General features: G+C 34.9%; 1 long non-coding RNA gene across 1 annotated transcript in view; it reads left to right on the top strand.

The window, feature by feature from the left end:
* LOC108543491 (uncharacterized) overlaps nt 1-25,942 on the top strand; it is a 26,786-nt gene extending 844 nt beyond the window's left edge. Inside the window, exons 2-3 of the long non-coding RNA XR_001889586.1 lie at nt 10,671-10,824; nt 25,835-25,942. This is a non-coding gene — a long non-coding RNA (uncharacterized LOC108543491). The remainder of the gene's footprint in view (nt 1-10,670; nt 10,825-25,834) is intronic.

The following is a 25,942-nucleotide window of genomic DNA, read 5'->3' as shown; positions in this document are numbered from 1 at the left end:
GTTATTTTATATTAAATATTTTATATTTATGTTATTATGCAATTTATGACCCTACTAATAAACCACAAGTAATGTATTCTTGGTTAATTTTAAGATATATATATATATATATATAGTTTAGTAAATTAACAACTTTTATTTAAAATAGACTGAATCACAACTCAAATGTTTTCCCCATTTTATTAATTTTACACCTATTAAGCTCCATTAAAATTATAAATTCAGAAGCAGCTTGACTTACAATGGAGTTACAACTCAATAAATCTGTTATAAATTGAAAACATTATAAGTAAAAAAAAGGCATATAATGCACCTAACCTACAGAACGTCATAGCTTAGCCTAGCCTAGTTTAAATGTTCTCAGAACACTTGCATTAGCCTACTGTTGGGCAAAAGAAACTAACAAATAGTCTATTTTATATTAAAGTGTTAAATATCTCATGTAATTTATTAAATACTGTAGTGAGAATGAAAAACACAATAGTTGTATAGGCTCTCAATGTGTGGTTTTAAATGAATGCATATCTTTATTGCACAGGCATAAAGTCAAAAATATGTTAAATTGAACCATCATAAGTCAGGGTCCATCTATATATCTTGCAGTAGTTACATAAATGGGGCAGAAAAAATGATCCAACATTTGTATCATTAAAATCAAAGAATAGGGAAGTGAGAATAGAACTGCAGAATAATTCAGTGAAATAATGACTAGACACATTGTAAATGTGGTAAAATACATAATATACAGAGTTAGGAAACTGAGTGAACTGTAAATAGGATAAATTCAAAGAAACCCCACATACTATGAAGACCCCTTAAAACCCAACAAGACATGTCACAGTGAAATTTCTGAACATTGAAGACAAAGCAAAACCTTGAAAATAGCTAGAGAGAAATGATTCATTACTTACCAATACAAATGACAGCATACTTCTCAAGTGACATGATGGTGCCTAGAAAAAAATTGCACAGTATTTTTAAGTGCAGAAATAAGATAGCTATTGACTATGAACTCTATATCCAGTGAAATTTTTATCATGAATGAAGGGGACTCGAAGACATTCCATGTCAAAGAAATAGTAAAATAATTTGGGTAGCATACCTTGAGGACATCACTGAAAAATAGCCGAAGGAAATTCTTCATAAAGCAAAAAAATTATAAAAGAACAAATCATGGATCACCAGGAAGGAAATTCAACTGAAAGAATAGATATGTGGACACAGGCAATAGACTACCTTCACAAGTTGGATAATTCATTCATTGTATAATTCATGCAATATGCTATCTTCATGAGTTGTATAATTCATATTGATGATTGAAACTAAATAGTGACATTATCAGATAAAAATGATAATTAAAAGTCAGAAAGTAAAAGATTTGAATGAAAGTCAGTCTTCTACACTGAACTTGAAATGTTAAAATGTTGATACCATTAGACTGTGTTAAGAGTTGTATGAATAAAGTAGTACACACAGCAAATACACTAAGACATGCACTCAAAGCATTATGAAAAAATTAAGATAGAATTCTAAAAAAAATTTTCAAGTATTCAAGAAGAAGGCAAAAAAAAAGAGAGAAACAATGGAATAAGAAGCAGGGGAAGCAAGCAGAAGATAAATAATAAAATGGGAAATGTTTCTCTGATATAGCAGTAATTTTTTTTTTATTGCACTTGGTTAAACATGTCAATTTAAAGAAGCAATTGACAGAGAGGATAAATTCACAGCCTATCCATATGCTGTTTACTGGAAACTTTACTTCAAATTCTACAACATGCATAGATTTAAAGTTAAAAGGATGGAAAAAATATACCATCAATTATTACTTCAAATGTAAGTTGCTGGACCACACCTCCAGAGTCTCTGTTTCAGTAGTTCCAGGGTGGGATCTGAAATGCTGTATTTTTCTTTATTTTTTAACTTTTATTTTAGTTTCAGGAGTACATGTACAAGTTTGTTATATAGATAAATTGTGTGTCACAGGGGTTTGGTGTACAGGTTACTTTGTCACCCAGATAATAACCATAGTACCTGATAGGTAGTTTTTCTGTCCTCTTCCTCCTTTCACACTCCACCATCAAGTTCTCCCCAGCATCCACTGTTCCCCTCTTTGTGTCAATGTGTATCCAGTGATTAGCTCCCACTTATAAGTGAGAACATGCAATGTTTGGTTTTCTGTTTCTGCATTAATTTGCTCAGGCTAATGGCCTGCAGATGCATCCAAATTGCTGCAAAGGACATGATTTTTTTCTTATTATGGCTGCATAGTATTCCATAATGTATATGGACCACATTTGCTTTATTCATTCCACAGTTGATGGACATGTAGGTTGATTCCGTGTCTTTGCTGTTGTGAATACTGATGTGATACACATACAGGTGTATGTGTCTTTAGGTAGAATATTCATCTATCTTCGCGTATTCAGTAGTGTGACTGCTGCGTTGAATGGTAGTTCAACCCTCAGTTCTTTGAGAAATCTCCAAGCTGCCCTTCACAGTGGCTGAACTAATTTACATTCCTACCAACAGTGTATAAGTGTCCGGAGCCATGAGGCCCGGAATTAGCCTACCTCTGTTGTTGATCTCCGCAAAGCGGAGACAAGAGGGCACATTCCCGGGTTCTTTATTTACAAACCCTTCCCGCGCGCGCCCAAAGATTTTCCCGCCCGCACCTAAGTTTCTCCCGCGCGCGCCAAAACTGTTCCCGCGCGCACCAACCTTTCCCGCGCGTGCCAACCTTTCCCGCGCACGCGCAAACATTTTCCCGCCCAGGAAGATATGCAGCCCAGGGCGCAGGCGCGATCCCGCGCCCGGGAACAGTACAAACCCACGGCGCATGCGCGATTGTAATTTGAGAAGACCCGGCCCTCCGTCACCGCCCTGGCCCAACCTCTTCCGCTGCCAGCCTATATAAGGCATGACCCTACACTCAATAAACGAGACTTCATCAGGCTATTTGTCTTGTCTCCATTTCTTGTGTTGTCTTGTCCCCTCCATTCCCACTCCCCCTTCCTGGGCCCGTTCGACTGTCCTGCAGGTCGGGACATATAAGCCTCCCTTTTTTTCTGCAATCCAGTCAACATCTGTTATTTTTTGACTTTTTAACAAAAGCCATTCTGACTGGCGTGACATGGTATCACCTGTTTTGATTTTAATTTCTCTGATGATTAGTGATAATGAGCATTTTTCCATATGTTTCTTGGTCGCTTATATATCTTCTTTTGAGAAGTGTCTGTTCATGGCCTTTGCCTACTTTTCAATGGTATTATTTGTTTCTTGATTGGTCTTCTAAATTCCTTGTAGATTCTATTAGGCCTTCGTCCGATGCGTAGTTTGGTAATATTTTCTCCCATTCTGTAAGTGGTATGTTTACTCTGTTCATAGTTTCTCCTGCCTTTTAGGAGCTCTTTAGTTTAACTAGATTAAAACTTTTCGAGTTTTGTTTTTGCTCTAATTGGTTTTGAAGACTTAGTCATAAATGCCTTCCTAGAGTTTGTTCTAGAATTTCCCTGTCTTAATTACATCGTGAAAACATAGTTTCAGCATTATTTATTCAGATGATTACAAATAATAGAAAGAATATGGAAAATTTTGTTCACTTAAATAAATGTAATATTGTGTCTTGTAAGTTGACAATTGTCAGGCTATATATTCGTACTCTGCCATCATTCAAGTTTATAGTCTTAAATTAAAAACTAGATAGCAATTTATGCATATATTTAAAAGTGAATTTAGTAAGTATTCCTGTGTTGATGTTAGTTTGGGTTATTTTACTTGTATTTTCAAATTTGGACTTCTTTTCATAAAATCAGAAGCAAAAAAAAAAGAAAAAGAAAAAAATGCCAGTAACTAAAATTGTATACAAATATTCTGCTTTACGTGGGACATGAACTTTACTTATCAAATAGACAGAGTCATCATCAATGAAACACTAATATAAAATGAACATTTGTCAGATAAGACTGCTTTTATAAAATAAAATGTTTAAAAATCAAATATCCTCGAGAGCTGGATAATGTTTAGACAAAAAAATGTTTTAGATATGCTAGGACAACTAATAACAATGTTAAATTCGTGATATAAAGATTTATTAAAAATATATGGATTAAGGAAAAAATAAATTATACTTACTGTTTCAAATATATATATATATAGTAATAGAATGAAAGGTTAAAAATGTGTGCATTCATTCATAGAAGGCTGAGAAAGCTACAAAACTTTGTGTTTAAATAATATACATTTAAACGTGGTCACGATTTCCAAAATTAGAGTTGATAACATGCCCATTTTTTTTCAGAAAAAAAGCTTTAAACTGATTTTCATAGTATAATGTTGTCTAATAATTTAAGGTTAGTAACATTCCTTCAAAGAATAATTGTGCTAATAATTTTTAAGCCATGTGTAATCATCAAGATCCACATAAAAATTGTAATTATTTTATCTTCCTAGACAGTGAAATAAAATAATTTTGAACAAAGTTAAAGTATGTTCTCAAATTTCATCCAAGACAAACTAAAAGGCTAAAAATTGAAAATATTTTATAAATCATTCTGAATAATATTACTGAATTATCTAGAGTATGATCAAGACCAAACATTTTTCTACATAAATAGGCTAAATGAATACAAATTGTTTCTCTCACTCTGAAAACTCAACACTTATTGCAAATTCTAAATTCACAGCAATTCTCCAGGTAGAAGTTGATGGTTTTGTTTTGTGCTGATTAGAAAACAAATGTAAAGAAGGCTATTTTAGCATAGGCTGCCTGTGTTCAACATAAGGCCAAATCTAAAGGAGGTCAAATAATTTGTAAATACAGTCATACAACAAAGCGTCCATAGTTCAACTGGCAATAACATCTTCTGCTTAGGTTCCTGTCTATAATTTCTATGAATAAGATTATGTAATTAACAAGATTTTTGTGATTAAATGTGTGACCACAAAAGACTCTATAGAAAATCAAAATCAAATAATTTATTGAAATGAATACAATTAAATATTTTATCTAAAATGATATATACATAATTTCAAAACAATATCCATGCTTTAAAATATAGTTTTACAGTTTTTATTTAAATAGAGTTACATGTTTTATTTAAGTCATAAATTATATCAAGGAATATATAAGGAAGATAGTTAATGCCTAGGAATGTAATAAAATATTTTATTGCTTTCTCTATATGTTTTGATTCATAATTAAGAAAGTACCTAAGAATGACATAAATTGAAAATATAGAATAAATTATACAAAATTCATAATTGTAAATCACATAAATTATAATTATTTGTGACATTAATAAATTATGAGTGGTTTATCAATCATTTCTGATAATAGTTAATTAACAAAAAGTTACTTCGACCATTCTGAGAAAAACAATTTGAAACTTTATTATAAATGATATTATTTATTCATAGAAAATAATCCCTAAATGAATTATAATTTGCAAATTGAAAAATGTATGCTGGTATTCATCTAAACCATCTAAATTTGTTAATATTTTAATCTCTTGCAAGATATTGGATACAATAAATTACAAAATGAAACATTCTAAATAAAATCTATGACATTCTGCACAAGTTGGTGACCCAGTTATTATAGAAGGATAACTGATAATCTTCAGTAAGTTGTTGAATATGTTCCCCTGTAAGTCTGTTGTTTTCAAGAACATAGTGAACTTACAAAATTACTCTAAGCTTCTTTCAATTTTATGAACTCTTTCTAATGAAGAAATAATCTGATTACCATACACTGACAATGGATAATACATGTTATTAGAATATCAAACGTCTTAGTTAAATTTTCACAGCAGAATTCAATTTTTATTTTTCTTCTGTGTTATTCTATACCACTTCTGGTTAAATTACACTAAATGTTATTTCTACACATGAACTTAATAGGGATTACTTCCATGGCAACTGGTATAAGTTTTCAGTAAATAATAGCTTTGAAGGTACTGTATCTTTGGGATTATGTTTTGAGTTATTCTGTTAACCCTAGGGACTTTTGTATTTCTTTTTTCCTGGAAGGACTTAATTTGAAGATCAAAAGATCAGATCAGATTTAAGTTAGAATAGATGTTTCTCTTTTTTTTCTGAGAAATATCGACAGAGACACAGAGACAAGCTTGCACCCTGTGTTACATAATTGATAATTTAAAACTAAATTAAACCAATTATTTCCAGATATGATTAATATTTCAAAGACATTGTTTCCATCGGTAAAATATATTCATTCACATTTGCCTTCACAAAGATTTATTCCTTAGGGATTATACCTATTTTGTTTACTCTACAGTCAGAAAATCACATGGGATTTACCCTATAGAGGCTATAGAATATTTAATTTTTAATATTATTTCATTTCTATTCTTATTTAATATATGAAATATAAGTTTGATAATATAAATAATGGATAATAATTATCCATCTTTTTTTATTTTATTATTCAAATTTCTCAATGAATATTTATTGAGTTTTCTAACATGGTAATTATCCAGAAGGACATTGAACATAGACTAGTTAGCAAGCAGACATTTGCCTTGATCTCATGAAGGAAGCATTTAATTAGGAAACATTACAATTTCATATAAGTGTAATTTTATCTTCTTATATGAATGCAGAAGACTAAGATAAGTGATAAGACAAAATAGAGTTACACACATTAAAGTAGTAAACATCCATAAATCTATCAAGGTTTAAAGTGCTTCAAACACATCAGAGGGATAATCCACAGTATATGAAACCAGCACATAAAATGCTGCCTTAGTTGAGAGAACAACCTTGAACAACAGAAAATGAGCAGTTCTTTTAAGTATTTCTACATTTCTGGGCCTTTTGATTCATATTTTCCTGACACCACGTTGCAGGTCTGGAATAAGCCTTTTAGTTCTCCTTTTCATGTGTTTTAGACATTTGTGGTTATTTTTTCAGCTTCTTCATTGATGGATTACGTACTGTTTTTTTTTTTTTTTTTTTCCATTATCTCTAGAGAGCACAGCACCTATCTTTATCTGTGTATAGCCTGCACTTTGTCATACAGAACTACATTAATGTGATTTTTTTTTTTTTTTTTTTTTTAAGATGGAGTCTCATTCTTTTGCCCAGGCCGAAGTGCAATGGAGCAGTATCAGCTCAGTGTAACCTCCGCCTCCTGAGTTCAAGTGATTCTCCTGCCTCAGCCTCCCAGTAGCTGAGATTACAGGCGCCTGCCACCACGCCCGGCGAATTTTTGTGTTTTCAGTAGAGGTGGGATTTCATCATGTTGGTCAGGCCGGTTTCGAATTCCTGACCTCAATTCTTTCCACAAAGCCCCCAGCTCTGTGTATCTTGTAAAGATATAATTGCCTTTTAAAAAATGTTTCCTTAACTTGGAAGAACACTGCTACTGAAACCACTAGAATCAACAAAGATGCTCAGCACACAAAATGCTTAATTATGGGGTTAATATAAGCAAACTTTTCTATGAAGTTCTTTACACACGCTATTTGCAAATCTTCATCAGCCATCCATTCCTTAACACTTCAAGGGGTTGCCTGAATAATTCTTCCGGAACTTATCTCAAGTAAGGTTATTAAAGACCTCATATCATGAATGCAATGTACATACCTTAATCCTAACTTGTCTTGCCCTGACTTTAGCACCTTATAGGGTTGACCTTGTTTTCTCTAAAATATTATCTGTCTTGAATTTTCTATTTCTATTTCCATGAAACACCATTTTATGTTTTCCTGCTATTTTTCTGGACATTCCTTTGTAGTGTCTTGTCAGCTTCTCTTAATTTATACACTCATTAATGATTAAAGTTTTTCTGAAATTTGTAGTGGAAGTTTAAAAAATTTTAGTGGCATCTACTCTCATTATTTCAGTTAAATCTCTTTGTGAGAGCTCTCATATTCATATATCCAGTTGAGGTTGCTCTAGGGCCTAAATATGGAGCTTCTTACTGACAACCACCTTGAACCGTCTCACCAGCACTACCTGTTTAACACAAATCTCCTCTCCAAACATATATTTTCTGTGTTCCCTAAGTCAGGAAATTACACCATGGTTTACATAATGGTTTTCCCTCAGCCCCAAATCTGGGATTATTCTTGATTCTCTTATTTGTCATCAATTCTATCACAAATCTAATTTATTCTATATCATACATACCTCTGAAACCCACCCACCACCTTGTTCCTCATTGCCAAGTGGCCATCATTTCTCCTCTGGATTATTGTAATATTCTCTTAAGTGATGTTTCAAAATTAACTCTTCCTACTTTGTTATTCTTCGTTCTTTAGGATCTCCTTTCGTAAATGTAAAACTGATGGTCATCTGATGTGTAGAACAATTCAAGGCCTTCCTAGTGATATTTGAACAGACCCAAAATCTGGCCAATAATACCATCCAGGAAAGGTTTCTTTCTGTCTAACTTTCTAGGATCTTTTCACATATCTATTCCTTTAACTCTCCATACCTTAGTTATATTGACTTTCATTTGGTTCCTTTATTTGTCATGGTTATTTCAAGCCCTAGGTCAGTTTTTCTGTTCCTGAAAAGCCATTTAACTCTTACTATTCCTTTATATGCGTATTTGCATGAGAACACAAACCTATATAGATTCTTTTATTAATTCTTCACATAGAATGCTGAAATTCAATTCTTTATAATTATTATAATTGAAATGTATTACATGATAAATATACATTTTCTATGATATTGAAGTTTTCCATTAGCACAGCACTTGTGTTAGTCTTGTTCATCATTATAGTCTAAGTATAGAGCTTGATAAATTGTAGGCATCAAATAAAAGATATTTGAATAAAATGAGTAAATCAAAACCTTATATAAAGAGAATAATTAAAAGTGTTTCAATGAAGAAAAAAAACAGAGGCCAAATTTAATTTAAAAATTTACTAAACCTTAAAAGCAAAAAATGCGTCCTATTTTATTGTTCTGAAATTAAATCTAGCGCAAATGAGCCAGGGCCCACAGCCAGTGATGTAAGAGTTTATAAAATCTTGAAGAAATTCAAAATGCAGCAATACTGTTCCGTAGAGTTTAGAAAACTAGTGTTTTTCAGGAGTATACATTTCTGAAATTTTACTTCTGTTCTTTTAAAATTATTACTCAGATTTTATTGTACCAAATAAACTGCATTTATATATTTTTAAGTCTATGCATATAGGCAAATATCTCTAAAATTTCTCTTCTAATAAAAATACTTACATATACACATTTAGATATTTTGTGTATTTATCCAGTAAGTGTATTAATTCAAATCTTATGTTTAGCAGTTATTAATATTCCTTTTGCACAGCATCATAGGCTTCATAGACAGACATTCCAGGAGCTAGGATTCTTATACTGGAAACGTTGTATACTGCCATATACCAATTATACTTTAACATATTTAAGCAATTTGTTGAATTCCTATTCACTAAATATTCTTTTCCCATCTTCTGGCCTGGCTCAGTGGATCATGCCTGTAATCCCAGCACTTTGGGAGGCCAATGCAGGCAGCAGGCAGATCATTTGAGGTCAGGTGTTTGAGACCAGCCTGGTCAACGCAAAACACTGTCTCTACTAAAAATACAAAATTAGTCGGCGTGGTGGCACACACCTGTAATCTCATCTACTCGGGAGGCTGAGACAGGAGAACTGTTTGAACCCAGGAGGCAAAGTTTACGGTGAGCTGAGATCAGGCCACTGCACTCCAGCCTGGGTGACAGACTCTGTCTCAAAATAAATAAATAAAAATATAAAAGTAAATATATTTCCCATCTTCTAGTAAATTGCTGTTTTCAGAATTGATCATAAATCTATACTTTCTGGGCTTTCATCCTTTTAAACATCTTAGCCAATAACTTCTGTACTCCATTTTGTCTAATATATTCATTGATGAAATGGGGAGTAATTCTTGTAATGCTGAATATCTTATTATATTAATTTAGTGTGTTGATATTACTGCTTGTAATATACTTTTAATCTTCAACTTTCTTGTATGAATTTAAAATATGCTTATTATATTAGTATGAATCTTTTAGTATTTTAATATCGTTACATTTTACTCTTTGATTAACACCGAGTAGGCTGCAAAATACATTATATTTTAAGCTAATATTTTAAATACATGATAAACATTTTATGTACTTCTTTGGAATAAGTTACTAACATTTCTAAATATAGTTGAAGGAATATAATGAAGTCCTTAAGTGCAAACTGGTTGATTTTAGATGTATTCAATGTTTCATAAAACATTCAGTAAAAATGGCAATGTATTTTAAAAGATATTAATACAAAGACTGGAAATTTACATAGATTAATACATGAAAAGTAACTCAGTTTTTATTCTTAAGAAGAATAATTCTTTTTAAAGAGATAGTTTGGTCCTAAGTTGTGTTTTCTGGCTCATTTCGTTGAAATGGTAAGCTTGCTTGGCTCTTAAATTAATATTTTTTCAAAGAAGACATTATATAGTCACAACAATAACCAAATACTCTTTTATTTATATATGTCGAAAGTCAAGTGAATAAGATGTACTCAAGCTAAACTGTAATATCTTCAGTGAAACATTTGTCCAGTAAAACACCTTTAGTAAACGTTTGCTATTTTTTCCAAGTGCCATAATCAAGATTCACTTAATTAATGAAACTTTTAATGTAATTTCACCTTCTTTTCTTTTTTAGGTTAATAATTATCAAACTTACGGCAATGCTGGACTTTAGCTGATCCCCGTGCTTCTGGAAAATAACAAAAGTTAAGACATCTGTTCACCATTTTCTGTGTCCAAGGACCACCTACTTTTTACATATGCCAAGAACTACCACCTCCACTCTTCAGGTAAGACTTACTGTCCACTCTGCCCTGTGACTCCCCCACGTCTTGGGGATGACTCCCTTGTACCTGAAGCTATACTACTGTAAGCCTCCTTTCTTTTTTTAAGATGTTTGTCATTAATGAATGTTCGTTCTATTGCAATAGCCTGAATAAAATAATTTTCTCAGTACATATTGTCTGTGACAAAAGAAAGACAGGTTGTAATTTGGTATATATTAATAATTTTAGTCTTCTTATTGATGAATTATTCTATCTTTCCAAATACATAATAATGTAATTTTTCTTTTTATTTCGAGAGGGAGTCTTGCTCTGTTGCCCAGGCTGTGACACAATCTTGGTTTACTGCAACTTCCACCTCCAGAGTTCAAGCAATTCTCCTGCCTCAACCGCCCGAATAGCTTGGATTACAGGCGCCCACCACCACAACTGGCTAATTTTTGTATTTTTAGTAGAGACGAGGTTTCACCATGTTGGCGAGGCTGGTCTAGAACTCCTGACCTCGTAACCTACCCATCGTAGCCTCCCAAAGTGCTGGAATTAGAGGCATGAACCACCGCACCTGGCTGTAAAATGTAATTTTATACAAAGTTATAGACACAAGTTTAAAAACAAAATATATATATATATATGTGTGTGTGTGTGTGTGTGTATGGACGTGCAAATATACTGTATTGGCCTGTTATCACGCTGCTAATAAAGACATGCCCAAGACTGAGTAGTTTATAAAGGAAAGAGTTTAATTAACTCACAGTTCCACATGGCTAGGGAAGTTTCACAATCACGGCAGAACGTAATGGGGAAGCAAGACACCTCTTATACGGCAGCAGGCAAGAAAGCTTGTGTAGGGGGAGCCCCCTGTGTAAAACCATCAGATCTTGTGAGACTCATTCACTATCACAAGAACTGAATGGAAAGACCTGCCTCCAGGATTCAATTACTTCCCACCAGGTCCCTCCCACAACACGTGGGAATTATGGGAGCTACAATTCAAGATGAGATTTGGGTGGGGACACAGCCAAGCCGTATCATACACATAGATTATTCACCTGAATTAAATAAAAGCAAATAATAGAAAGAAGAGAAATATTAAATGAATATGAAATACTTTTCATAAACTTTATATATACGTACACATTTGAACACACACAGACATAGTTTATGGTGACTACATGAAAAGATTAGGTAGAAATAGGTCATTTCAATCTCTTCAACTAAATATAACTATTTAAAATCCAAAATAGATTCCTGAAATCTTTGTATGTTTTATTTGGGTTCAGCAAAATCTTTTGCCTTTAAAATGTTAGCACCACAAAGCACCTCAGTAAGAGGATAATGAAACACTCAAAGGGTAATAAGTTCAGAAATATCTCTCCATTTAAAAAGCTATTTCTTTATAAAATTTTATTTGCCTGTTGATAGAATACAGAAATAAAACTCAAATTTTGCTTAGTGACATAGTAAAGTCATATTCAGGATATGGATTTTTACCCTACCAAAGAGGTGATAATGAAGACATGTAGGTTTCCTATTCAGCCTTTGTACTCAAAGTTTAAATTCAAAAAAAGAGAGACCCGTATCTTAGAATACCTTCCCCTCTCCTAGCAACCACATTATTGAAATTCAAACTGCTAACATTCTAAAATCCCCTTTTTAAATAAGGATAGAACATGCTGAAGAAAAAAGTTACAACGAGAAAATATATGGGAACAAAATGCCTATGCAGTGCAGAAGTCTGAATAACTAAACCACTCAGAGTAGAGGAAAAAAGCAAGATTCCAAAGATCCAACAAAGTCAATTCTTAAAAACGTATAAATCAGTTCCTACATTTTTTATTAAGTTCAGATTTCTCTGTCCTTAATCATATATTAAGATAATCTAAGATAAATTATCTTATATTTTGCAAAGCAGCCATAAGTATAAAAAATACTGGAAGAATAATCAACATATTAAATTCATGAAGAATTTTAGAAAACGTATCTCCAAATAGAGTGTACAAAACATTTTCTAATAATTGTTGCTTGAAACTAAATATTCAAATTTTAAAATTATAATAGAAGCATACTAAATAATATGCCTAAATAAATCCAGAAAACAGTTCATTGTTTTCTACTATCAAAAATAAATGTATATATATTTATTCTAAAACATTGCAATTATATTAAATTTGACAAAATAGCCACAGGAGACACAGTTTTTGTAATTTTTAAAATGAGAACAAAATATTAAAGAATATATTTATTTGGTGAGAAATATATTAAATAGTCTATTGCAGCAGGGTAGGGCACCATTAAATCCTCAAGTTTATTTTTATTTATTTATTTTTTTAAATTTTGAGACAGTTTCACTCCCAGGCTGGCGTACAATGGCTCAATCTTGGCTAACTGCAACCTGCACGTGCCAGGTTCAAGCTATTTTACTGCCTCAGTCTCTCTAGCTGGGATTACAGAAGCCTGTCACCATGCCCAGCTATTTTTGTAATTTTAGTAGAGACAGGGTTTCACCATATTGGCCAGGCTGGTCTCAAACTCCTAACCTCAGTTGAGTCGATCCGTCCACCTCAGCCTCCCAAAGTGCTGAGATTGTAGGTGTGAGTCACCACGCCTGGCCTCAAGTTTAATTCTTTTTTTTTTATTATTATACTTTAAGTTCTAGGGTACATGTGCATAACGTGTAGGTTTGTTACATATGTATACTTGTGCAATGTTGGTGTGCTGCACCCATCAACTCGTCAGCACCCCTCAATTCATCATTTATGTCAGGTATAACTCCCAGTGCAATCTCTCCCCCCTCCCCCCTCCCCATGATAGGCCCCGGTGTGTGATGTTCCCCTTCCCGAGTCCAGGTGATCTCTTGTTCAGTTCCCACCTATGAGTGAGAACATGTGGTGTTTGATTTTCTGTTCTTGTGATAGTTTGCTAAGAATGATGGTTTCCAGCTGCATCCATGTCCCTACAAAGGACGCAAACTCATCCTTTTTTATGGCTGCATAATATTCCATGGTGTATATGTGCCACATTTTCTTAATCCAGTCTGTCACTGATGGACATTTGGGTTGATTCCAAGTCTTTGCTATTGTGAATAGTGCCGCAATAAACATACGTGTGCATGTGTCTTTATAGCAGCATGATTTATAATCCTTTGGGTATATACCCAGTAGTGGGATGGCTGGGTCATATGGTACATCTAGTTCTAGATCCTTGAGGAATTGCCATACTGTTTTCCATAATGGTTGAACTAGTTTACAATCCCACCAACAGTGTAAAAGTGTTCCTATTTCTCCACATCCTCTCCAACACCTGTTGTTTCCTGACTTTTTAATGATTGCCATTCTAACTGGTGTGAGATGGTATCTCATTGTGGTTTTGATTTGCATTTCTCTGATGGCGAGTGATGATGAGCATTTTTTCATGTGTCTGTTGGCTGTATGAATGTCTTCTTTTGAGAAATGTCTGTTCATATCCTTTGCCCACTTTTTGATGGGGTTGTTTGTTTTTTTCTTGTATATTTGTTTGAGTTCTTTGTAGATTCTGGATATTAGCCCTTTGTCAGATGAGTAGATTGCAAAAATTTTCTCCCATTCTGTAGGTTGCCTGTTCACTCTGATGGTAGTTTCTTTTGCTGTGCAGAAGCTCTTTAGTTTAATTAGATCCCATTTGTCAATTTTGGCTTTTGCTGCCGTTGCTTTTGGTGTTTTAGACATGAAGTCCTTGCCCATGCCTATGTCCTGAATGGTACTACCTAGATTTTCTTCTAGGGTTTTTATGGTATTAGGTCTAACATTTAAGTCTCTAATCCATCTTGAATTAATCTTCGTATAAGGAGTAAGGAAAGGATCCAGTTTCAGCTTTCTACTTATGGCTAGCCAATTTTCCCAGCACCATTTATTAAATAGGGAATCCTTTCCCCATTTCTTGTTTCTCTCAGGTTTGTCAAAGATCAGATGGCTGTAGATGTGTGGTATTATTTCTGAGGACTCTGTTCTGTTCCATTGGTCTATATCTCTGTTTTGGTACCAGTACCATGCTGTTTTGGTTACTGTAGCCTTGTAGTATAGTTTGAAGTCAGGTAGCGTGACGCCTCCAGCTTTGTCCTTTTGACTTAGGATTGTCTTGGCAATGCGGGCTCTTTTTTGGTTCCATATGAACTTTAAAGCCGTTTTTTCCAGTTCTGTGAAGAAACTCATTGGTAGCTTGATGGGGATGGCATTGAATCTATAAATAACCTTGGGCAGTAGTTATAGTTCTGCTCAAAGCTTTGAGTGCACCTAAAATTTCATCCAACATCTATTACCTTTCATCATATCCTAAAATAGCTTGTAGATGTATATGATTTTATGAAAAAAATCTATAAAACAAAACAACAAAATTAAGGGCTTACCTTTTAAAGCAACAATATTCACCTATAGTTGATGAATGCACAGTTAGAGTGAAAAAAATAGAATTTTGGTGAATTCTGAAATTGTTCCACCTTATTCAAACAAGTTGTATTAATGTATGTATACATTTCTTAATATATAAAATTCTCAAATTGCTACGAATACAAAAGCTTACAAGTTTCCAGTGAGAATAGCCTCTGTGAAAAACTTTGCTTGATTTGCTGTATATTGATTAATTTTGTTACTGTCAAACAAAAGATATATTCTAACTGAAAATATCAAACACAAAGTTTTGAATTATAAAAGCAGCCTCAAGCATATAATAATTTTTACCCAGCACCAAAATTAACATATTCAAAGTGCGTAAGCAAGCGTTGGGCACAGATAAAGCACTCTTTTCAAGGAGGATCCCAAAACCAACAGATGCAGCAACCAAAGCTATCATTTCCCTCCTATGTTAACATGTATTTCAATTTTGGATTAAGAAGTTTTGACAATGTATGCAGAAACACAATTCACTAAAGGAAACTATTATGGTTTTGGAAATTTTCTTATTTTATATACTCTTGATTGCATTGAGAAAAAAGTTATTTATAGGCTTCTTCCTATTTTCAAGCCAGCCAGCCATCCTAAATTCGTAGATTTTATTTTAAATTATAACAAATCTAGACCATGATATTATTGCCTGCTCCAAACAATGGCCTTTCCCTAGTTTATACCATTAACATTTTTATCAATGGTATTTATATTTGGTATTATTAGGAGGTCATTATAGTTTTACAGGAATGTCCAATTGAGATAATTTATTCACTCTCTTATGTTACTCTTTTTCTACATAGCATCACATAAGATAATGGAGGTGTGATTTTTTTCAGCAATTTTTACTAGTTTAATAAATGACTTAAACAACCTCCTCATCCATATTCATTTTGAAATTATACTTAGTATGTTAATGTAAAAGAATAAGCATAATACTTCTGAATCTATTATGCATTACATTTCATGATTCTTTAATATTGTTTTGATCAGGGAATAAAGAAAAACATCTTTGACTAGTTTTGATATCCTGAAAGTTTATCATGTTTTTTTTCTCGACTGAATAGCCTCCTACTTTGGGAAGTCCTTACTACTTTTACTTTAATCATAAAATTAATTGGTAGCTTATCTCTTCATAGATGTATGTGTTTGTATGTAGGCATGTGTATGTAGTAAATCAAAATAAGTTGAAAAACAATATTCTCTGATAACCTCTACATATTACAAGATAATTTTTATCTGGATAATTTAAGAATTTATATTTTCAAATAAATTTTATTTTTCAATTGTCTATACCACCACTGGCAAGCTCAAAGTCTCCCAATACACTCTTCATGGGCCTGTGGGCAACGGAAGATGATACAGAGGCCAATAATTTCCCCTTTGCCTATTGATAATGGATAGGCAAGAGGCTTGCCAAAAAAAAATCAGATCTTATTCCTCAGATCCCAAATCCTATAAATCAACAGATGCTGCCTCAAATATCAATAAGTTGATATTGAGATCTGAAAAGCCTTTGTGATAAGATGTCTCTAAATTGGCTCCTAAATATCTCTATTTCTAGTATTTGTACCTTGTGGAATGTTCTCTTTTTGAGTGTGACCTGGACTCTTTGAAATGCTACTAATTAGTAAAGTACTGCATATGTAATGAGACATTACTTGGAAAACTACTTTACAAAATTGGCTGTTGACTTTCATCTAAGGTGCTCTTTCTCACTCCCTGGCTTGCTCACTTTCTGGGAAGACATTTGTCATACTGTGAGATACCCTATGAAAAATCTCAAACTGCAAGAAGTGAGAGGCTCCAGACAACAGCCAGGTAGAAACTGAGGCTTTTCATTCAAAATCTTTGAGGACCTAAATATTTCCATGAACCAAATGAATGAACTTGACATTCCACCCTCCCCAGGTTGCCCTTCAGATAAAACTCCAGCCCTGGCCAACAGCATGATTAAAAAAAACAAGAAACTTTAGCCAGAGGAATTCAGCTGAGCCACTTGCAGTATTCAGTCATTAGAAACTTTTAAGTTGATCAATTTGGAGTAAATTGTTATGTAGCAACAGATAACTGATATAATCTTCTACCCATTGTTAGGATATATGGAGCTTAAGGAAAAAATGCAGTTTTATAGAGATACAGTGAGAAACTGCAGAATGGCATGTGCAGGTGGAAATTAATTAGGGAATTGAGGCATGTGAATATACTTAAACTGTTTGAGCCTGTTAGGTACATATTTGCTTTAGTGGGATAAATACATTTTAAAAGTCCAGGATGGCACCGACATGTACATTTTTAAGTCACTTATCTCATATTTTATTTCAGTGTTAACTACTTGTCTATGTCAAATCAATTATGCTCATTGGATTATTTTACTTTTATTCAAATTTTGTTATCTGGTACTTATTATATAGAATATGCAAATTGAAGTCCTGTCCTTTAGCAATCAATAAGGTAAAGGAGAAGAAAGAGAGAAATAAGTAGAATTTTATGATACTTTAAGATACAAACAGACTTCACTTTGCAGAATAGTGTGAGACCACAAAAATTACTATGAAAGCTGAAACTGCGCAAATAAACCTTAATAATCAATGGGAAAAATTATGATTGTTCCATGACCTATACAATATTTATTAAAATTTTAAAATGCTCTTACTGTGGGTGCAAAATATATAGGGAAATAAAGAAATAGTAAAACTAATATTTATTTAGTACACTAATTTTTAAACTTAAAAAATTAAATGTTTTATTTCTTTGTAAAAAAACTTATCAAGAATATTTTGAATATTGATTGCCTTCTTGTTGTACAACTTACACCACAAAGCTGGAATCTTTTTGTATGCCTTAGAGAATTGTTATATTCCTTTCTAAATTTGGATCAGCTCCCACTATTTTATTCTTTACACTTCCAACATTAAGAAATATCTTTGAGAGTTATTGGAATGTGAAGCTTTGCGTTGCTTTTGCTTCCTGTATGTCGTCTCCAGTCTTTTACCATAATCAGCTTCCTTATTTACATTGATAAGTTCACCTTCACTAAATTAACTCTGGCTGCTTATTTAGAGCCTTTCAGTCAGTGGCAGCGTCGACCTTGCCACAATCTGCCATTTCACCTGTAAAATCTATATGGTGTTACATATTATGTATTAAATAGAGATTATATATATTATAATATATTATATATGTGAAAGGAAAATAAACCTCAGGACTCCCAAATCACTAAGCCAAAGCAAAAGTCAAGCTGGGAGCTATGTCAGACAAACATACCTTCCATTATATTTCTAAATATGATTGCTGCAAATATTAAAAGCTACATATCTCCCTCATAATTTGCCCACAAGGAAATTCCTTGTGGGCAAAGGTCAGACAGAAGTCAAAGTCATCCCTCTGAGGCTCACCTGGGACAAATGCATATCTGATTACTTCCTCTGCCCCATTGTTTATGTAAATATGCAGATTCACTGAGCCAGACTAAATTGTGTGTTCAGTGGAAAGCTGATCAAGAACTCAAATTGTGTATTCAGTGGAAGGCTTTATCAAGGACTGAATATAATATAACCTTTGACTCTCATCTAATTATAACTTGGAAGCCCCCACTTAGAGTTGTCCCACCTTACTGGTCCAAATGAACATGTATCTTACACATATTGATTAATGTCTCTTGTCTCCCTAAAATGTATAAAAGCAAGCTGTATTCCCCCCATTTTAGGCACATGTAATCAGGACCCCCTGCAGCTATGTCACAGGCATGTCCTTAACCTTGGCAAAATATTAAATAAATGTTCTAAATTGAGACTTTTTTCAGATACTTTTTGGTTTACATAGGCAATAGTATATATAATACAATAATGGTATTATACTACTAATATATACTATACTCTATTAAAATACTATATTATATTACTATATAATGGTATTATATATAATATATGGTTTCATTTTTGTAAGATGTCATGTAAGTTTATCACTAGGAGATAAGAAAACAACACTACACATTTGTTATCTGTGTGTAAACTGAATCACAAGAAAAGCTGTGATTAGTCATTGATAAGGACATGAGTCTATTGTGTACATAGTAATTTGTGGGCTGCAGAAACAGCAGCAAACTTTATATTTTATGCAGTTACAGTTTACATTTTGTGGTAATTAAAAATTGCACTTTGTTGTTTGGGGACTGGTGTTATTTTCTCTAAGTCATGGAAACTGACATTTGCACATATCATTTCCATGAAGAGTGAGGTTTTATTTGTTTAAAACCTGTACTTAGAGAACATCAAAGCCTAAAAAAAAATAGTAGCTCCTTCTATTTAAACTTACTTTTCTGGAGGAAAAGGTTAAATCAGCATGTGCAGGTTGCTCAAACTCTACATATTCAGGAAAACAGAGTAGCTTGACAGTTTAGGAAGAAAGATAATATCTGAGATCTTAGAATATTTTGTTTGTTGGCCGGGCGCGGTGGCTCAAGCCTGTAATCCCAGCACTTTGGGAGGCCGAGGCGGGTGGATCACGAGGTCAGGAGATCGAGACCCTCCTGGCTAACACGGTGAAACCCCGTCTCTACTAAAATACAAAAAACTATCCGGGCGCGGTGGCGGGCGCCTGTAGTCCCAGCTACTCGGAGGCTGAGGCGGGAGAATGGCGGGAACCCGGGAGGCGGAGCTTGCAGTGAGCCGAGATCGCGCCACTGCACTCCAGCCTGGGCGACACAGCGAGACTCCGTCTCAAAAAAAAAAAAAAAAAAAAAGGAATATTTTGTTTGTTTGATAAGTGTGTTTATGTATCCCTAAAGCTTTGGTCCTGAAGGACCAGTGTGATAAGGTAGTTTATGCTTATACTGTGATTTATGGTGGCTGAATGTATTCATCCTAAGGGACTGGAACCTAAGTAGCCAAAGTCAGTCATGCAGGGACTAGATGCCTATGTGGTAGGACCCTACATTAGTCCATTCTTATGCTGCTAATAAAGACATACCCCAAACTGGGCAATTTGTAAAGAAGACAGCTTTAATCGACTCACTGTTTAGCATGGCTGGAGAGCCTCGGGAAACTTACAATCATGTCAAAAAGTGAAGCAAACACATCCTTCTTCACATAGCGGCAGCAAGGAGAAGTGAAGAGCAAAGAGAAAAATGCCCCTTATAAAACCATTAGATCTCATGAGAACTCACCACTATCAAAAGAGCAGAAGCATGAGGGTAACCATCCCCATGATTCAGTTACCTCTTACTGTGTTCCTCCCTCCACACATGGGATTATGGGACTACCAATTTAAGGTGGGATTTGGGTGAGGATACAGCCACACCATATCATTTTATCCCTGGCTTCTCCCAAATCTCATATCCTCATAATTTAAAACACAATTGTGCCTTCCCAACAGTCCCCCAAAGTAGTAACTCATGCCTGCATTAACTCAAAAGTCCAAGTCCACAATGTCATCTGAGATATGGCAAGTCTCTTCCACCTATGAGACTGTAAAATCAAAAGCAAGAACATCACTTGCTAGATACAATGGATTTACAGGCATTGGGTAGATACACTCATTTCAAAAGGAAGAAATTGGTCAAAACAAAGAGGCTACAGGGCCCGAGCAAGTCCAAAGTCCAATAGAGCAGTCATTCAACCTTAAAGTTCCAAAATAATCTTCTTTGATTCCATGTCTCATATCCAGGTCAGGAGGATGCCACAGGTGGGCTCCCATGGCTTTGAGCTTTGGCTCCCTTATAGCTTTGCAGGATATAGCCCCACTCCCAGTTACTTTCACAGGCTGGTGTTGAGTGCATGAGGCTTTTCCAGGCATACAGTGCAAGCTGTTGGTGGATCTACCATTCTGGGTTCTGGAGGATGATGTCCCTCTTCTCACAGCTCTGCAAGGTCATGCCAGTGGGGACTCTGTCAGTGATTATGACCTAACTCTGTCTGGGGTTATGACTCCACATTTTCTTTGTCCACTGCTCTCACAGAGGTTCTCAGTGAGGGTTTCACCCCGTAGCAAACATCTGCATTGACATCCAGGCATTTCCATACATCCTCTGAATTCTAGGTAGAGGTTCCCAAACATCAATTCTTTACTTCTGTGTATCTGCACGCTCAACACCACGTGGAAGTTGCCAAGGCTTGGGACTTGAACCCTCTCAAGCTTCAGCCTGAGCTGTGCCTTTACCCCTTTTACCCATGGCTAGAGTGGCTGGGACATGGGGCACCAAATCTCTAGGTTGCACACAGCAGGGGTGCCCTGGGCCCAGCCCAGGAAACCATATTTTTCCTCATAGGCCTCTGAGCCTGTGATGGGAGAGACTACTGTGAAGGTATCAGATATGCCCTGGGGACATTTTCCCCATTGTCTTGGTGATTAACATTCAGCCCCTTGTTATTTATGCAAATTTCTGCAGCAGGCTTGAATTTCTCCTCAGAAAGTGGGTTTTCTTTTCTATCCCATTGTCAAGCTGCAAAATTTTCAAACTTTTATGCTCTGTTTTCTCTTGAATGCTTTGACACTTAGTAATTTCTTCTGCCAAATACCCTAAATTATCTCTCTCAAGTTCAAAGTGCCGCAGTCAGCTAGGGCAGGAATAAAATGCCACCAGTCTCTTTGCATAGTAAGAATGACCTTTACTCCAGTTCCTAACAAATTCCTCATCTCCATCTGAGACCACCTCAGTTTGGACTTCGTTGTCCATATCAGTATCAGCATTGTGGTCCAAGCTATTCGCTAAGCCTCTAGGAAGTTTCAAACTTTTCCACATTTCCCTGTCTTCTTCTGAGCCCTCTAAACTGTTCCAACCTCTGCCTGCTACCCAGTTTCAAAGTTGCTTCCAAATTTTGGGGTATCCTTATAAGAGCACCTGAATCTCTATCACAAGAAGAGCAGCATGGGGGTAATTGCCTCCATGATTCAATTATCTCATACTGGATCCCTCCTACAATATGTGGGGATTATGGGAATTACAAGTCAAGGTGAGATTTGGGTGGGAACACAGTCAAAACATGTCAGACCCCAATTTGAGCTCTGGACACCCAAAGCTGCGTACGTTTGTTTGATTGATAATACTTTAGCTTTCCATGTGTTGTCACAAGTTGTTGCTGGGAGATCTAAACAGGTCCTTGAAATTCTATCAACAGAAGACACCTAGAAGATTGAGTCTGGTTTTACTTGGACCTTGTCCCATAGACTCTTCCTTTTGCTGATTGCAATCTATATTCTTTCACTCTTTTTTTTTTTTTTTGAGACGGAGTCTTGCTCTGTCGCCCAGGCTGGAGTGCAGTGGCCGGATCTCAGCTCACTGCAAGCTCCGCCTCCCGGGTTTACGCCATTCTCCTGCCTCAGCCTCCCGAGTAGCTGGGACTACAAGCGCCTGCCACCTCGCCAGGCTAGTTTTTTGTATTTTTTAGTAGAGATGGGGTTTCATCGTGTTAGCCAGGATGGTCTCGATCTCCTGACCTCGTGATCCGCCCGTCTCGGCCTCCCAAAGTGCTGGGATTACAGGCTTGAGCCACTGCGCCCGGCCCTATTCTTTCACTCTTAAAAATGTAAACATGAGTATAACAACTTTCTTGAGTCCCTCTAGTGAATCACTGAGCCTGAAGGTGATCTTGGAGACCCTTGACATACCTGTGCATCTTCTGTCTTATGGCATTCCATCCTCTTCTTAAGCATTCTTTATTTTATATGAGACTATATATGTATGTATATGTATATATGTATACATAAAATATATATTTTTCTTTTTCAACTTTTATTGTAGGTTCTGAGGGTACATATGCAGGTATGCAGGTTTGTTACATAGGTAAATTACATTTCTCTGGGTTTGGTGCACAAATGATGTCATCACCCTTATAGTGAGCATTGTACCTGATAGGAAGGTTTTTCACTCTCACTCTCCTCCCACCCTGCAAACTCAAGTAGGTTCTGGCATCTATTGTTCTTCTCTTTGTCTCTAAACATATGCAAGTTTAGCTGTCACTCATAAGAAAAGAAAAAGCAAATACTGCATGTTCTCTCTTATAAGTGAATTAGGATAATGGCCACCAATTTTTTTTTTTTTTTTTTTTTTTTTTTTTGAGATGGAGTTTCGTTCTTGTTGCCCAGGCTGGAGTACAATGGTGCAATCTCGGCTCACCATAACCTCTGTCTCCCAGGTTCAAGTGATTCTCCTGCCTCAACCTACCGAGAAGCTGGGATTGCAAGCATGCGCCACCAGGCCTGGCTAATTTTTGTATTTTTAGTAGAGACAGGATTTCTCCACATTGGTCAGGGTAGTCTTGAACTTCCAACCTCAGGTGATCTGCCTGCCTTGGCCTCCCAAAGTGCTGAGATTACAGGCATGAGCCACCGTGCCCGGCCTCCACCAAATATTTTTTATAGAAAAATGAAACAGCCATGATCCTTACCCACATGAAGCCTGATGAGAAAACAGAAAATTGGGGTAAACAATCCCATTAACAAAAATATGGTATTATTTTCAACTGGGTTAGTACTGACTGAGAAAAATAGAAGTTGATGCAATTTTAGGTAGGGAGGAAACATTTAGGAAAGTAGCATGTGAACAAGCACTAGGATAAAATATGGGGACAGTAAGATATAAGAACAATAACTGAAACAACTCTGAGATGAGGATATTGAGAAAGCCACTGTGGCTTAAGCAGATTTAGTAAGAATCAGATTTGTAGAAAATATCTTTAGAGAGGTAGGTATAGGCCAATCATGGCGGATTTAGTTGAGTATAAAAGCCTTTCTTTGTTTTATATGTATGATGAAAGTAACAAAAGTTAATGTACATGTTAAATATATGATTATGGTGTCTCTGCACAGGATAAAATAAAAAGAGAGAACAGGTTAGCAGTATGGAGATTAAAAAAACAACAAAATTAAAGTGAAGATATCCAGCTACAGTTCCAGCTGCGACTTGCAAGACTCTGTAATTTCACATGTGTCAATAGAGATGTATATGTGGGAATACTTACTTTATAAATTATAAGTTATATTAAAATGCATACGATTTTTTAAAAAAAGCATCCAGAGTGATTGCAGAGCATGTTCTGTAATAAGAAGTGAAGTTCTTCAACATTTTAAAGGCAGGAAACATATTTAGGTGGAGTTTCTAAAGTGGTAGGAGAGAAACCTTGATGATATGGAGAAATATTTCCAAGTAGAGGGCAAGACTAACTGTGTCAAAAGCTCTGAGGTGAAAAATATGTAGAAGATTGAAAAGCAATTAAATTAAATCACTCTATGCGGATAACCTTCCCTCTCAACTTCATATTCATTCACTCATTCAACGATTATTTCCTGAGCTCCTGTCCTATGTAGAACCCTCTTCTAGGCACTTAGGCTATATCACTGAATAAAGTATCTTGTTGAAAAGGATAAGTATATAAGTAAAGGAAAGAAGTACTACTACTTGAATAAAAGAAAGAAAAAGTAAGATAAATCAGAAGTATAAGTAAATGTGTATTAAATAATGTGATTAGTTATAACCTTCAATGAAAGAGTAACATGTAACTAAAGACTTGAAAGAGATGAAGAAGTTATTCATGAAAATATAAAGTCTAAGTGTGTTCCAGGAATATTTCCAGTGCATATATTATAAGGTGAAAGCATGCCTGGAGTACTGGGGGAGCAGTAAGGATACCTATGTGCTCAGAACAGAGTGAAAGGGGAAATTACTAAGATGGGTCTCAGAGAAGACAATTACAAGATCTGGTATTTACTCTGCATGACACGAAGAAACATTGCAACATTTTGAGCAGAATGACAATAACACATTTGGTTTTTCAAAGACTATCTGCAATAGAATCCAGTTTTCTGGGGTAAGAATTAAAACAAAAAGCATTAATTAATTGGCAGGTCATTACAATAATCCAAGTAATAACTTATGGTGGTTTGTCACAGGATTATAGCAGTGGAAGAGATAAAGAACGATCTTATTTTGTTTATGTTCTTAAAAACAGACTCAATACAATTTCCTGATGCACTAACATGGATTACAAAAGAAGGCAAGAATAACTCCAGTTTTCTTAATCTATACAACAGTAAAGGCAGTTTAGTAAACTGAGGTGGGGACTGTGGATGGAGCAGGTTTGGGGGTGATGGTCAAAACGTCAGCTATTGATTTATTAATATTTAGGTAATAAAATAATCATTCAAATAGCAAAGTTAATAATGTAGCTGAATATAACAGTCTAGATTGTGGTAGAGAGATTGGGGTTTGGGTTTGAGAAAATAGGATGAATAAGCAAGAGTAATATAATTCCCTGTTATCATCATTTACTGGCAGTAACATCCATCCTTTTCCTTTCTTTTGTAATGAAAGGTGTGACCCCTCCCTGAATATAGCCTATTCTTTCCAATATACTTGGCATTCTATCCCCACTCTTCAGAGTAATTATTGTGCCATTTTTTCCACTGACTTTTTCTCATGTATTAAAAATATTTCTCTGGTAGAGATGAAAGCTTCTGGTTATATATATATATATAATATATGTGTGTGTGTGTGTGTGTGTGTGTGTGTGTGTATCTCAGCTGTTTTACATCTGTTCCTTGAATCTACTAAAACATCAAAGACAATAAAAAAATGGAGAAGAAATGTGTCTCCTTTGTTGCAGTCAGGAAAAATGTCGTAACTCCAATCATGATCCATGAAGAACAGCTGAGAAATAATTTGAAACACCATCCAAAAGAGGAAAGATACTTAGACCCAACATACATTTTCC

Source organism: Rhinopithecus bieti, unplaced genomic scaffold, assembly GCF_001698545.2.
Source record: "Rhinopithecus bieti isolate Rb0 unplaced genomic scaffold, ASM169854v2 scaffold_22040, whole genome shotgun sequence".
Classification (NCBI taxonomy): Eukaryota; Metazoa; Chordata; class Mammalia; order Primates; family Cercopithecidae; genus Rhinopithecus; species Rhinopithecus bieti.
Note: the sequence above shows the minus strand (reverse complement) of the source record. Positions and strands in the feature narration are given on the sequence as shown.